Genomic DNA, 14,532 nt, shown 5'->3' with positions numbered 1-14,532 from the left:
CCATGGATGGATGATGCATAGTGGTTTGTTATATATTGCAACAATGAGGTCCACATACAAGAGACTCTAGGCTGTTGTCTGTTCCAGGCAGAGATCTTATCTCAGTGTTGATTTTGCCTTCTCTGCTTTGCACTTCTCAGGATGGGACCCGTGTGCTGCTGTGAGAAGCCCCTAAGTGCACAAGAGAGGGACCAATGTGAGGAAGAGAGACCACGATGTGTGTGGGTGGCCTGTTTAAGACACACAGTGACTGCTGTTTGGTAAGTAGCAACTGAATTCAATGAAGCCCAATGATGGCCAATGAAGTTATAGATTGTTATGAAATATTATATTGATGAATTGATTAGTTAATTGGTCTTACCATGAAAATGACGGATAAAAAGAGATGCATTCAATGGCCTAAGCAAATCTATAGGTGCATTTTAGGGACAACTATAGGTCTTGCCCTCCCATGAGCATTATGGTTCATAAGCAGCTAATGCTATGAAAAATCAATTAATAAATAACTGTAGATTTTTATTTTTAAAAAGACATCTATTGGCCCAGTGTCTTGTCCCAGTGATTATAATAAGTGGTATAGAGCGGTCACACAGGATGTACTACCATATGCATCTGGAACTGTGGGGTTTGGTGCACTTCCTGGGATCATTTGCGGACGATGCAGTGGGCTGACGCTGATGACGCATACAAATCTATTGATTTACATGTGGCAGAGTGGTTTAGTTTTCAATGTATAATCTAAACGTAAATGGCCCAAAGTCATGAATGGAATCAAATCTTAACTATTAAATCCGTATTTTTCCACATTGTTTCATAGCACAGTCAAAAACAAAAAAACAATTCTTCAAAAATCCCCAAACATGCTTTCTCTATTACCTTTATTGGAAATGAGTCTATCGTCAGGTAATAGAAAAACACTCAGTAACTTGTTTAGGCCTTTGCTAGCTTGTTCCTGAGTGCTGATGTGTCATAAGTAAATCAATAAATACAAGTGCTGTGGAGGAGGAGAGACGCGTCTCCTAAAGAACATCCTCGTTAAGAGCTTGTTTACTGGAGCAGGGCTTGTGATTTTGTGTCTCTAATACTGCTGTCTGTGGATAAAAATAGAATAAGCCTGTGACCCACGTCAGCAGCCAGCTTATACACAGATGTGTGAGTACTCAGTGTCTCTGTCGCAGGTACTTGTGACTTCATATGTTTTTGACCTTTAGCAAATTCAGAAAAAAAGTTACGTAAATATCCAAATTAAAGCTAGCTGTGTACCCTATGTACCTAGTGCAAGCATGTTTACTACCGTGAATTATGAATTAATCACTGTGCCACAACAGAGCCCTGTTTAAAAGGAGATTAGGTTTCTCATTCATTTGCATCCCTGTGCATTGTTCCATTTTAAGTTTCCCCATTTCTTCCTCATTTCCGCATTAACACATCCATAGCTCAGACACTTGAAGTTTCTGGTAGACACATGTAATGACATTGTGATGCTAGGAGACCAGTGGGCAACGTGAACTAGACAATGGTGATGTGTGGTCAGTGGGGTGACTGCGGTCTGCTTTTTCTCCACCTGGTCAACAGTCCCTGGGGGCAAGGTGGTAGAGAATGCCCCAGTTAGTAACCATGGTGGCAGAAGCCATTGCAGGGAGCTGCGAGGTCCCTGCCTTCATCTGAGGTCCTCCAGGGTGTCCACTAAGTTGCTAGTAAAAATAAGAAATATGTCATAGTTAATGTCCTTATTCTGGGCCACTTGTGAGTTTCAACCTTTTTGTTATGTTATGAAAAAAAAAAGACATTAAATTATTATCACATTTTAAAACTTTTTAAATCTCTTTAATATTTTAAAAAATACTTTTTAAATATTGTGCACAATGGATTGCTTATCTTGGGTGAGGCCAAGAGAACAGCCAACACTCTCCCTTCATGCAGGTTTTCACATATACTCATTGCATGTGTTAAAAATGTGAAGGGACTGTACATAATAACCAGTGTCCAGGAAACTCAGCTTGTCTGATCAACAGAGAGCCAACCTTTGTGCTGCATTCAAATATTAGCACAATGTTTAAAAGATCAAGTCTAGGTTGCTAGCTCTTCTGAAGTTTTTTAAATAATATTTTTATTTATTATTTGAAATTTTTATACATGCATAGAGAGTATCTTGGTCCTAGAGTCACCAAATACATCTCTCTACCAATTTTACTTCCTTTAAAATAGTTTTAAATTATCATTATTAGTAGTATTTATATTCACTCACTGAGTCAAAATAGAACTTCCCAGAAGCTTTGAGGTATGGGTCCTTCATTGAGGCAAGGGCAAGCTGCTGGTAGCCAACTCCCAAAGAAAAGTGTCTTTTTATCCCCCAGCTTTTGATTAGCATACTTTAATTAATAGTAGTGGCTTCATTATGGAATTTTCATATATTTATATAAGTTATTTTGATCACATTTGTGCCCCATTAGCATTCTAATCCCACTGATCCCTTCCTTTTCCAATTTAGTCTCTTTTTTTTACATACACATCTTGAGTGTATGAGTGCTAGTGCATGTGTGTAAAATATTGACAAGTGCTCTAATATTCCATAAGAGATAAATATGTTTAATGTATAGATATCATATAAGATAAAAACACCTTTACTGTGGAGCAGGAATGTACATACTGGTGTCAGAGAGCTGGTGGTAGCTCATGTCGTGAGTAGGGAGAACACAGGGGTTACACAGGGGTGGGCAAGGCGGGAAGACCCAGGATGAGGAGTGTGTGTCTTCCAGCTGTGTTTATAACCAAAGTGCCCATGACCTTCTGAGGTCCCTTGCAAGCAGGGATTTGCACATTTGTCTCTGTGTATCAAAGTACACAGACTTTGCTAATATTCAAGGATCATCTTCTCAGTCTTTGTTTCACCATAGGGTTGATGATTAAAAATCATCAAATGAAAGAACAAATAAGCAAGGCGGTGAGGGAAATGAAGAGGACGAACTCAATGCCAGCACAAAAGCATACACGGTGAGGTGAGTATCATTTAATGTATTGCAGGCCCCTTGAAGCTCACACTAAGCATGAGGTGCATTGGGGGAGGCAGCCTTTTGGGGTTTGGGTAAGTGGGTTGGGTAACAACATGGAATAGTCATGGTTCTTACTTTGGGTCCATGAAGAGTTTATATGCTTAAGAAAAACAACAACAAAAAGAAGAAACAAGCCCCCCCCCCCCAATATACCATGAGGTAATAAATACTAAAATGACCAAGAAAATGAAATTTGAAAGGCGTGGTCAATATAATGGCTATTGATAGTGAGTGATTTTAAATTGTTGTTTTCAGCGAGGCTCCCACTGTGTAGCCCTGGAAATCATTATGTAGGCCTTGACCTCACAGAGATCCACCTACCTCTGCCTCCTGAGTTCTGGGACCAAGTCCCACTCCACTTGTCATCTCAGCATTTTATTTCATTTTATTTATCTCTCAATATTTTTTCATTGGTGTCATCATATGGCCATGAGATCAAGGTTTGACAAACAGAGACAAAAATCAGTATTAAGGCAAATTTTTACAGTACTAGTTGCTTTTTTAAAATTAGGAACTATTTTCAAAATTATTTTTAAAATGCATTTAGGTAGTCTAAGAATCCAGCCAGCAGTCACTATGGGATCCATAGAGTTTATGTTCCTCAGTAGACATTTACAAGGCTGGGATTGATTCCTGAAAGGTACTTTTTAAAAGATAGATGACTCTATCTAGGTCTTATGAATACAGCAATATGTTTGATTATATTGGAAGTCATGTAGTTGTTATTGTTTACTAATTTTAAATTTAACAGATTGAATGTGGAAAGGGGAGAGGAAGGGTTCAAATCTTGACTCATGATGATGATTGCATGTACGCACCATAAGTGATGAATAATTCATGCCAAAAACCCTAGTTTGGTTCAGAGACAGTGATCAATTGTTTTAACTTTGCTGGGACTAAGCTGGAGATGTCTACTCTTCCCAAAGGTCATGTTCTTTGGAGTTTGTGCTTCATGAATTTTTATTGTTATTACAAGAAGAAATCAGTGGCCAAATTTACACTCTAACTACATAATGAACAATGAAGAAGTTTGTCTAGTTTTTTTTAAATATGTAGGGAGGCAAGAAATATTATTAATATAATTTGCAAATACTGAAGTCCTTGGGTCAGTGGTTCTGGGGAGCTGCCTTACTGCCCAAGATTGTACAGGCAGGCACACGTGTGGAAGTCAGTGATTGTAGCCACCGCTCTTGGCTTAGTTGGGGTAGTTTGCCTCTCTGGGTGCTCACTATAAGTTTGCACTGTGTCAGATAGAGCCAAGAACCACCACTAGAGCTAAGTGAAAAGAACGGATTGTTAGGTTCATAGACATGTAGACTCAGATGACTGATGAGGTACAAACATTGATGTGAGATGGTTCTAGAATCAGAATGTGACTGGCTCTAGATCCACGTTTACCAATGTTGATGTGTGAATCATACACGATGCATGCATATCTGAAACTGAGGTCCAGAAGGAGGAATGTAGTGCTTCCATTTTACAGTGCCTCTGCGGACAGATGGCTGTAACAGTTTTTCTATGGTTACATATTTTTATTCTATTTTCACTATAGGATTATTGTGAAAAATCAATGAGCTAAAATAGATGAAGTAACATCTAGCCCACAGTACCCATAGGATATACACTAATACATACTGAAGACAGGGTGGTGCAACAGAAATTAAATGGAATGTGTATTTATGCACATGGTTAATATTAGTGTTCTATGTGTCACACACAAGTAGACAGACAATGTTCTCCACCAATCTTGTTTAAAAGCATTCATTTTATTTAAAATGTACTCCAAATGATACGACGGGAAAGCTGAGAAGAAACAGTCCATGCTAGGAAGGCTTCAGGCTCCTCATCTCTCCTCTCGTGCATACCACACCATAGCTGTACTTTGTGAGTGGAGGATCCCCCAAGGTTAGGCATTCTGTGCCATGCTGAGAAGCAGAGTAAGGCCAGCGTGAACTCAAGGCTTCTTGTCTTGTCTTGGGTGATTTGAGGTATCTTTTGGCACACGTGTGTAGGATAGCTAATGATTGCCAACTGAATACAAAATGGTACAATTAGGGGCTGTGTGAAATTTTTCATTCATAATGAAAATACGGAAACTGTCATGAATTAATCCAAGGGATATGTCAGTGTTAGAGAGAGGGTGTTCATGAACAGACTACTAACAACAGCTATAATAATAGCCTTCCTACTCTATGGAAAGGGATTGTAGAACATAGGGCTTAAAATTATAATTAATTGATCAATTTTAAAAGTAGAAATGATTATAGAACAGAGAACCCAATCACTCAATCCTGGATCACTGATGATCAATGACTTAATATGAGTCATAGGCAATGAACTCTGGGCCCAGCCTCATGCTCAGTTTTTCTCAGTCAGTAAAATGGAATGTATTTGTTTTCAGTGTTCATGTTCATTTATTTCCATCTTGTTAGTTTGAAGGCGTTGATATCTGGATAGAAATAGCTTTTGTATTCTCATGTCTTCTTTGGCTAGAGATGAGGTAGACAGTATAATTAATAGATAATAGTCAACATTTGGGTCAAGGAAAGTAGCAATAAAGAGCCTCCAAATAATGACTTTCTAAACAGCCAGCTGAAGGAAGGATAAGCAAAACGAAAATAGATTAGACCTTCTTTTAATGAGCTGCTGTGCTTTGATGTCCTGGGCTCGGATGCTCTGAGCTGGCGGACACCTCCTCCCAGGGCCTTGAGCTCCATGGTTACATGCATGTGTCAGGCACACGAAATGGTGCCTGATAATAACCACAGTGGCTGTTTTGACTTTTCAAAAGAATTGAAGTTAACTGGAGAAGCTGAAATGTGCCTATGGTAACGGTAGGCTGGAATTAAAGATTGCACTGAGTCCTTTGTGTCTGAACCACTGAGCTTGGTTTATACAATACGTCTGGACTCTCTGGAAACAATTACATAGAAACATCTTAGTGACTGATCAGGAGTCTATTTTTTATTACATTTATATATGCTTTTAAACCTGTGAGCTAATCAACAAACTGATGTGCTGTAGAGAAAGAAGAGCAACCTGGTTGTTACCTAAAGTCACCTTACTAACTGTACTTTACCAAAGCCACCGAATGGTGACCCAGCACCAAAGGGTTCTCCTTTACCACCCCTTCCCCCTTCCTCCCTTCCCACCTCTCCTTCCCTGACTTCCCTGAGATCAGTTTTCAATGTAAATGGATTCATGTACTACTTGCCCTTTCTGAGCCTGAATTATTTCTCTTAGTTCAACCCATCCCATTCACAATGTCAATTAAAAATAGTTTATATCTAAATGGAATCTGACAAGGGCTTATTAGTTTTGTAGCTATACCATGTTCCAGTATTTGGATTCATACGCATACACATTTGGGTAGACTTTGTGTGTTATATAAAGAAAAAGAGAGAGAGAAAGACATAGGGATCGTCACAGAGGTTGTAAGGTGTTGGATATGAACAAAATCCATTATATACAGGTATGGAATTCTCAGGCTATATTTAAAAACTTAAAAAGCCATAGTAATATAGAAAACTGAAAACATCTCATCAGAAAAACAACCAATAATTTGATTTAAAATGGGAAGTGGTCTCTGATCCCCTTTGGAAAACAGATCCAATGTGCCAGCCATCATGTTATGAGCATATGCATCGTGTTTATTGGCATACTTTAATTAATAACTTAGAATAAAAATAGAAACATTATAATTAAAAAGGCAAACATGAGCAAGTGAGGGTGGCTGCTGTCAGGGTGAATAAAATATGCCTGGACTCCAGAGTCCAATGCAAAATAAATACAGTTCATCACCTCATTAGAACGTGGTTTTGGAGAAAGGTTTGACAATGTTCAAGGATCTTGGTGCTGGCCTTTGTGTCAAAATGAGATGGAATGAGAATATCAATCACTTAGTTAGGGAAATATTGTTTAGCTACAAAAATACATGGCCAGTGGCATTATAATGTGTTAGGAAACCAGGGAGCTCCAAATGTAGCTATCTGACTCCCTTCCTCACTTTCTTTGGCTAAAGATGGTACAGACTTTACATGGTAAAGACAGTGTTATCTGCACATGAAAATTTTAAATTTCTCTTTTCTTAAGAGGGAAAAATAAACCCTTACCCTACTAAGTTAATGAATGTATAAATGACTCTCCAAGCCAGTGGTTCTCAACCTATGGGTTGTAACCCCTTTGGGGGGGGGGATGAAATAACCCTTTTACAGGGCTCATATATCAGATATCCTGCATGTCAGGTATTTGCATTACAATTCATAACAATAGCAAAACTGTAGTTATGAAATAGCAACGAAAATAATTTTATAGTTGTGAGGGGGTCACTGCAACATGAGGAACTGAATTAAAGGGTTGCAGCATTAGGAAGGTGGAGAACCACTGCTCTAAACTGAAGATAAAGTTAGGGGCCAGTGGGGAGGATGTCTCAATTTTCCTTCTCTCAGACCTGTTTTTGAAATCATGTGTTCTTTTCCCTGCTCTTTCCTATGGACCTGTGTGAGCTGATGGGATTCTCCATGGTACAGTTCTCTCCGGTCTGTCTCTGTTGGGGAGCCTGCAGGATGATGTACGTAATATTTCTAATTTCTACTTTAGTTTGGGTGGTTTATTTATGGAGAATCCATTGTATTTTAGAATTTTTGTGGGTTAGTCATGTAAGACCAACTGAAGCCACTTTACATTTTAGATTAAAAATGAATAATTATGCTAATTAGTATTGTATATATATGGCTAAGGATAATTAACTGAAGGTATAGATTGATCCAGGCTTCATCTTGGATTACAACAGCTATGTTCTTGTTGGAGTTTTCCAATTATAAGATTTTAAAAATCTTATTAGTGACTTAATAGATTAGTTTCCACACAATATAGAAATAAGTGAGGGGGTATTGGGCCTTCCCTGGGCTAGTGATGTCAACCATCAGTGAATGATTTGCAAATGATGAATGAGTCTCGAACTCTGAGGTCTAAAACAATGGACAAGGATTGGAGGAGGAGAATGTATTTTCTATTCTCTGCTTTTCAACACGGATGTTCTAGAAAGGATGGGTTCTTCTGTGGCGCCCCCTTGTTACTCACTTCCCTTCTGTTCATTGTGAGAAATAGTCAGTATTTTCTTATTGTTTATTTTTTCCTATGTTTTACCAAAAGATATTTTATTTAAAAAAAATCAATGGATTCACAACATATCATCTATATAAGGTTAATAGTGGCATTTAATGATTATTCCATACATGAAGAAATGAGAACAGTAGCCAAAAGATACAGTGGTTGACAGGTTTTAATCTATAGACAAATATGAGGGACCACATGTTTTTCTCGTTAATGAATTAATGCACAAGTTCAGAATGTATTAGAGAATGGAACCCATCCAGCATCTGGTACCACCTGATGAAGGTGACATGTGAGTCACACACGTTGACCATGTATGTCTGGAACTCTGAGATCCAAAACAGACAGGCAGGTCCTTACTTAACCTCTTGTTCTATGTTAAAGTGTCCACATACAAAGATCTCATTAATCTTTTTGTATTCATTTAAGTATTATAAAACAATCAAGACAGGTTGAATAAACAAATGTATGGATAGAGATGAAGAAAGCAAAATTTTGTACATTATTCAAATATGCAGCTAGGATACAGGCATTAGACGTTTTGTTTTTTTCGTTTTCTAATGAGGTCTCCCTAGATGGACCAAGCTGTCCTCCAACTCCCAGCCTCCCTGGGTAGGTCAAATTTTGGTCACTTGTCACTAAGCCTGGTACAGCAGAAAATGATCAAGTGCATTATAGCTCTGGACTAAAGATGATGCAGACAAGTAATTGTCAATTATTAAAATAATTGTCAATTATTAAAATATACCAATTATAAATTTGAAGTTAACCAAGAAGAAAATGAATACACATATCTGCTGTAAACATGTAGAAGATCATGTTCAAGCATCATAGAAAATATGAGTCAATTGAGAGACTGTGTCTGGCCTCCCATTTATCTCTGCCTTGTACCCCTCAGATGGAGGCACTGGGTTGGGACAGAATCTCTGGACAGATGCTTCCTGACATGCTATGTGTTTGCACTGTGTGTAACAGCCAACACTCTTATTTTCCTTGAGAAGCAGACAATGAGACACTCCTGTACGGATGGTTTTATTAGTAGGTTTGTGGCAGGGAGCAGAAGAAAATTGATGTCACTTGAAAGTGCTGTCTTTTTCCTCCTCATTTTGCCTGATGCCGAACAGAAATGATTTTGGACAGTGATGCCTTGAGGTATCTTGTTAGATGCTTACTTTGTATAATTTTCCCGTCAGGCCAAGCATATCCATTCTCTCATAATAATTTTCTCCTTGTCCTGAAAATTCGCTATTCTCTTTTCTACCTTTTTAAGATATTAAGAAGCTATCATTTAGAGTTGCTCCAGCACACCCTAAGGCTTCTGAGGGCCATTAAACTGTAAACTTAGCAGCTTTTCCTCATTTCTCTCCTCCCATCTAAACCATCTGATAACTGCCACTCCACACTCAACTCCCAGTAAATGAACTCTTTGGTAGCCCACATGAGTGAGTCCATATTGTGTTTGTATTTCCTTCCTATAACTAAAATACAGCATGTCAGCCACCTTTATGGCTGATGGTACCTAACGTACTGCTTATATCTAGAGCAGTGGCTCCCAGCCTTCCTAGTGCTGCCATCCTTCAGTTTCTTGTGTTTTTGTGACCCTCAAGATAAAATTATTTCAGTTGCTACTGCACAACTGTAATGTTTCTTCTGTTATGAATTGTAATGTAAATATCTGTGTTTTCTCATGGGGTTAGGTGACCCCTTTGAAGGTGTACAAATAGCCAGGAAATCCACGAAAGAAAGAGTGCCCAGGGTTATCAATCACCAGGAAGACGCAAATCAAAATAACAGCAAGACAACCCCTCCCTCCGGTAAGAAAGGCTCTCATCAACAAACTCTAATGGTAGCACTGACTAGCAAAGAGGTAGATAGTTTTCTTTCTACATTGTTGATGGGAATACCAATTAATAGAACATTATAGAAAACAGCATGGAGGTTCCTCAAAAAAAAACCCTAAACAATATAATTGTCTGATAATCCAACCAACCCTTTAGTGGGTCTGCATGCAAAGAAAATGGTGCCTTTGTATCAAAGAGATATTTGCATTCCCATGTTCACTGCTGTCTACAAGTGCTAAAATGGGACAGACTTGCATAGTCATCAGCTGATGAGCAGGTTCAGGAAATGTGGTACTTACATGCATGGAACACGGCTCACCCAAATAAAGGATAACAGCAGCCTAATGAGAGATTGATGTCAGCTGTATTTTCTGATTGATCATTGCCACGCTGAGGCCAATTAACAAAAGATAAAGTCTCAAGTGGAATAGGATCCTATAGACAGATGTTAACCTGTCAAGCATCATGTTCTTAGATTTTTATGAATTGGGCTATTTTATTTACTTAATAACTTAAAATAAAGTAAATTCAAATAAGGTAAGAGGTTAAACTATGAACCAATGATGATAGCAAGCAGGCATTGAGAATGAGCCTTACACAGTGCAGGAATTCTATCTGAACTCTAATACAAAATGTAGGATGGCGCATTTTCTTGGTGGAGGACACTCTAGCTCAGTGGCTCTCAACGCGTGAATCTCGCACCCTTTAGGGATCAAATGACCCTTTCACGGGGGTGGGGTAGGGTCACATACCATATATCCTGCATATCATATGTTTAAGTTATGATTCATCACAGTAGAAAAAGTATAGTAATGAAGTTACAACAAAAATAATTTTATGGCTATGGGTCAGCACCATGTGAGGGGCTGCATTAAAGGGCCATGGCATTAGGGAAGTAGAGAAGCACTGCTCTAGACATATCTAGGAATATACAAGGGCCTTGAGGCTGGCACCTGTGTTGATATATGTTGATTCTGCCATCAGAATTAAGCAGTGGAGCTATAATCTAGCTAATAACTGATACAAACATGTGCAGCGTGTCAGGAGCCCACCGGGAATACTTGCCATGTTAGGAAAACAGTGAAGCGGAGTGGACAATGACTGTAACTCCGATCCTGTCATCCACAGCTACTATAGACAGCAGATGTTGGAGCCTTATTCATCATCTGGCTGTGGGGCTATTTTAAATTGGCTTCTAATTTAAATTGTTTCCATATCTTTTATTTAGACAAAAACTATGCACCATTAAATTAATGAGTGAATAAGTTAGTTCAGAAAGCAAAAAGCTAAAACCAAAGATCTGTAGAAAGAACGTCCCAGCTTTTTTATCTTCTTCATGTTTATCTGCTCTGCTCTGTGCTCTTCCTAGTGGTCCTCGTGTGAGCCGGAGGCTAGAACTCTCCAAGGTTGGTGCTCAGTGCTGCGTCTCTCACTGGGATCTGGAAATCAGTGTGAGTAATAGGCAGAGACCTTGTCTTGGTTTTCGTGGATGATTTACTGTCTGTTTTCAAACTAGGCAGTGATCGATGATCTAGTGCCGTCCTCTGGGGACCGTGAGGGGTGTTTTACCTGAGTAACTGATACAGTGAAAGGTTGTGGGTTTTGTGTCCCAAATAGCATGGTCTTGTTGCGCTCATATACGCCAATGGCTTCAAGGCTCATCGCTAGTGGATTAATGGATTGGTAACCAAACACTGTAGATAAGAATAAAAGAGAGATCAGTCATCATAACTGCCAGTGAATGAGTCTCAGAGAATAAATAACATGTGTCTGAAACTCGGGGGTCCAACACGAAAGACAAATGCATAAGCAGGGACCTGTGGAAGGGAGGGTCATTTATTATTCCCTACTCTATTTTCTACTCCCCAGAGTTGCCACTCCTGGAGGTGGGGGAGTTTTACATATTCCACCGTTACTGGTTTATTGGTCATACCTCTAAGTTTTGTATCTCTTGATCTTTGCACAAGTATGAGTAGCAGTTATATTTTGTATGGTTTGGGTGGCATTGAAGGCTATTCTTTGCATGACTAAATAGTGTGAAGTCAATAATGCTGATTTGATCAGATGTATGTAACAAATAAAAAAACCTAATCTATAGTAATACATGCGCTTCTTACATGGTGCTTACAGATTTAAAGAAAAGCTTTGGGCAAAGCAAAATGGCTAGCTAAAGTGATGCTCTTATTATGCCTCATATGCATGTGGTGAATTTGCATTCTACAATTTATAAAGTCACAGCTAGATAGTAATTATTACAGAACTCCAAAACTGTATATTCCTCTAGTATAAAACAATGCGATACTAGATATAGGTAAGGTGGAATCTCTGTAGGATGGTTGATGACAACTGTTGTCATGTGAGTGTCAGATGACAGGACCAGGTGTCTGAAATGTGGAGGGGCAACCCAAAGATAACGGGATAATCACAGTCACAAAAGGATGTTTCACATTTCAGTCATGTTCCTCTCTTGAACTCTCTAGAATGAGCAACGCTAAGAGGATCGGGCCATCTTACATAGACACCAGCGTACAAATTGACTAAATGTGTTAGATCCTGGAGCCAATGTGGGTACTAGGTGACAGGTGGTCTGTCGAAAGTTAGTCACTGCACGATTTAACAGGGAGACCCGTGGGGCCCTGAGGTGCTCAGCAGATAAAGCCCGATGACGCACCACAAAGTGACGGAAGAACAGATTTTTCTACAGTTCTCCTATTACTTCCATGGCCCTCTTCCTCACCACGGTTATGAATAACTGTCGTAAAAATTAGTGGGAAATGTGATTGGATTAGGCTAAATGCAACCAGTGAAACTAATTAAATTATTGTGACTTAGAACAGTGGATTGGGTATGTCTGTAAAGCAAAGGCGCATCACCGAGCTTTACGTTTGTACAAGATGAGCTTCCAGCTAGTTTCTGTGTTTGGGAAGGATAACAGAGCTCTCCATTGTTATCTGTGATTGAACGACCCCATGAACAGCCAACAAGAAAGTCCATGGAGGAAGTGGTTACTAGAAGTCGGGATGGATGGGACCCATGTGCCGGTCTCAGAGATCCATCCGGCAGCAGGTCTACACGACCAGCTCACCCATTTTATGCTTTAATTTGATTCCTAGAATGTCAGTCAAATAATAAAGACAAATATGAAGGAAGGAGGGTGCCTCTGAGGGAAGCAAGGGCCACGCGAGTTGAATAATTTTGTGTGGAGTTAGGACAAAATAAGCAGCAGATAATGCCTTTCCCGGGTTAGTTTGAAGTACTTCGTTTTGTAAAACACGAGATAAATAGTTTTTAAAGGATGATATAACACCTAAAGGGGTCAATGTAAGAAGAATATCAAAGGAAATTGGTGGAGGGTATAAATGTGGTCCATGTACCTTAAAAATGCTTACAAAGGGCCTGGAAAGATTGTCCATGCACAGCAGTTTGGGTGGTCAGTGCTGGGCGGGCTAAGGAAATACATTAAGCTGCTATGAATGCAAGTGTCACAAAATGACAGATTTCAAAGCATTTTGCTATCAGCATGCTACTGGTTGAAAGAATGTGTGGTACCTGTAAAATATAGAATGTATACAATATTGAGGAGAGTGCATCTCTGATTATTTGAATCTGTGTAGAGATTGGAGTATAATCAACATACATTTGAATGCAATGATGATCTATGATTCACCATATAAATAATCAATGACTGGGGGTAGATGGGAGAGAAAAGGGGCCACCACAAAAGGAGTGATAGACTTTGATATTACTGGAGTGACAACTGATAAGTATAAGGGGTGAAAATGGAGGACCAGGAAAATAAAGCCTATAGTGCCAAATTATAACATAGGCAGATAGATATATACCTTATCGTGTACATGTTTGGCCCATGGATTGATATTACCTTAAGTCCTTAAGGAAGGTGGAAAGATTTGTATTGACAAAACTGGGGTAATGGTAGCAAAAATGATTTTATAAAAGGTAAGAATGGAACTGTAAGATAGAGAAGCGATTTGATCATGTGACCCTGAAGCAAGGGTAGCACAGACAGTGCCCTCTGCCTTAGAATTTGAGTAAGTCTCAGCTTGAAAAATCTACTTGAATATGAGGGAAGCCCACACACGACTCACCCCCTTAGAGAAAAAGCCTGAAACTGCAAACCAACCACCCTTGACAAGTAGGAATCCTGGCACAACCTTTACAGCAAGTCTCAATGTTGCTATTGTCTTCTCTGCCTTCTGCTCTCTAGGGAGGTGACCCAAGTGAGGTCAGCTGTTTGCTTTGATGGAGAGCCCCCTTGCGATGCCATGGCCACAGTCCAGAGCCCACAGTGGCCAGAGGGCTCCAGTGTTGATCCTCCTGTGGGCCCCTGCTCATAGGTAAGTAGGTTCTCCTCAAAGTGCTAGGGGTTAAGCAGAGCACTAAAGAGAGTTAAGTTAGTGCAAGGAGGAAGAACAGGCATCCAGATGCCCCAGCACAGGGTAATAGTCTCCTACTGTGTGGACTGCCAAGTTTGCCACACTGGCCACTGAATGAGGCCATCCCAA

At 39.5% G+C, this 14,532-nt stretch overlaps 1 protein-coding gene and 1 long non-coding RNA gene across 15 annotated transcripts in view; both read left to right on the top strand.

Moving 5' to 3' along the window:
• Nucleotides 1–258, top strand: part of LOC311603594 — a 30,297-nt gene extending 30,039 nt beyond the window's left edge. For 7 of the 14 annotated variants that reach the window (XR_014781150.1, XR_014781151.1, XR_014781152.1 and 4 more), the window contains one exon: nucleotides 141–257. This is a non-coding gene — a long non-coding RNA (uncharacterized lncRNA). Of the gene's footprint in view, nucleotides 1–140 lie in introns of all 14 variants that reach the window. The other 7 variants (XR_014781145.1, XR_014781146.1, XR_014781147.1 and 4 more) reach the window with 2 other exon arrangements.
• A 1,999-nt stretch (nucleotides 259–2,257) lies between these two features.
• LOC311604176 (uncharacterized protein) overlaps nucleotides 2,258–14,532 on the top strand; it is a 62,447-nt gene continuing 50,172 nt past the window's right edge. Inside the window, exons 1-5 of the mRNA XM_084793674.1 lie at nucleotides 2,258–2,999; nucleotides 7,559–7,623; nucleotides 9,866–9,982; nucleotides 11,379–11,460; nucleotides 14,235–14,364. The gene's annotated coding sequence lies outside the window, so the exon portion shown is untranslated. The remainder of the gene's footprint in view (nucleotides 3,000–7,558; nucleotides 7,624–9,865; nucleotides 9,983–11,378; nucleotides 11,461–14,234; nucleotides 14,365–14,532) is intronic.

This window comes from Acomys minous (assembly GCF_964271855.1).
Source record: "Acomys minous genome assembly, chromosome: 8".
In the NCBI taxonomy this organism is placed as follows: Eukaryota; Metazoa; Chordata; class Mammalia; order Rodentia; family Muridae; genus Acomys; species Acomys minous.
The sequence above is the reverse complement of the archived record's forward strand: the minus strand, read 5'-3'. Positions and strand labels throughout refer to the sequence as shown.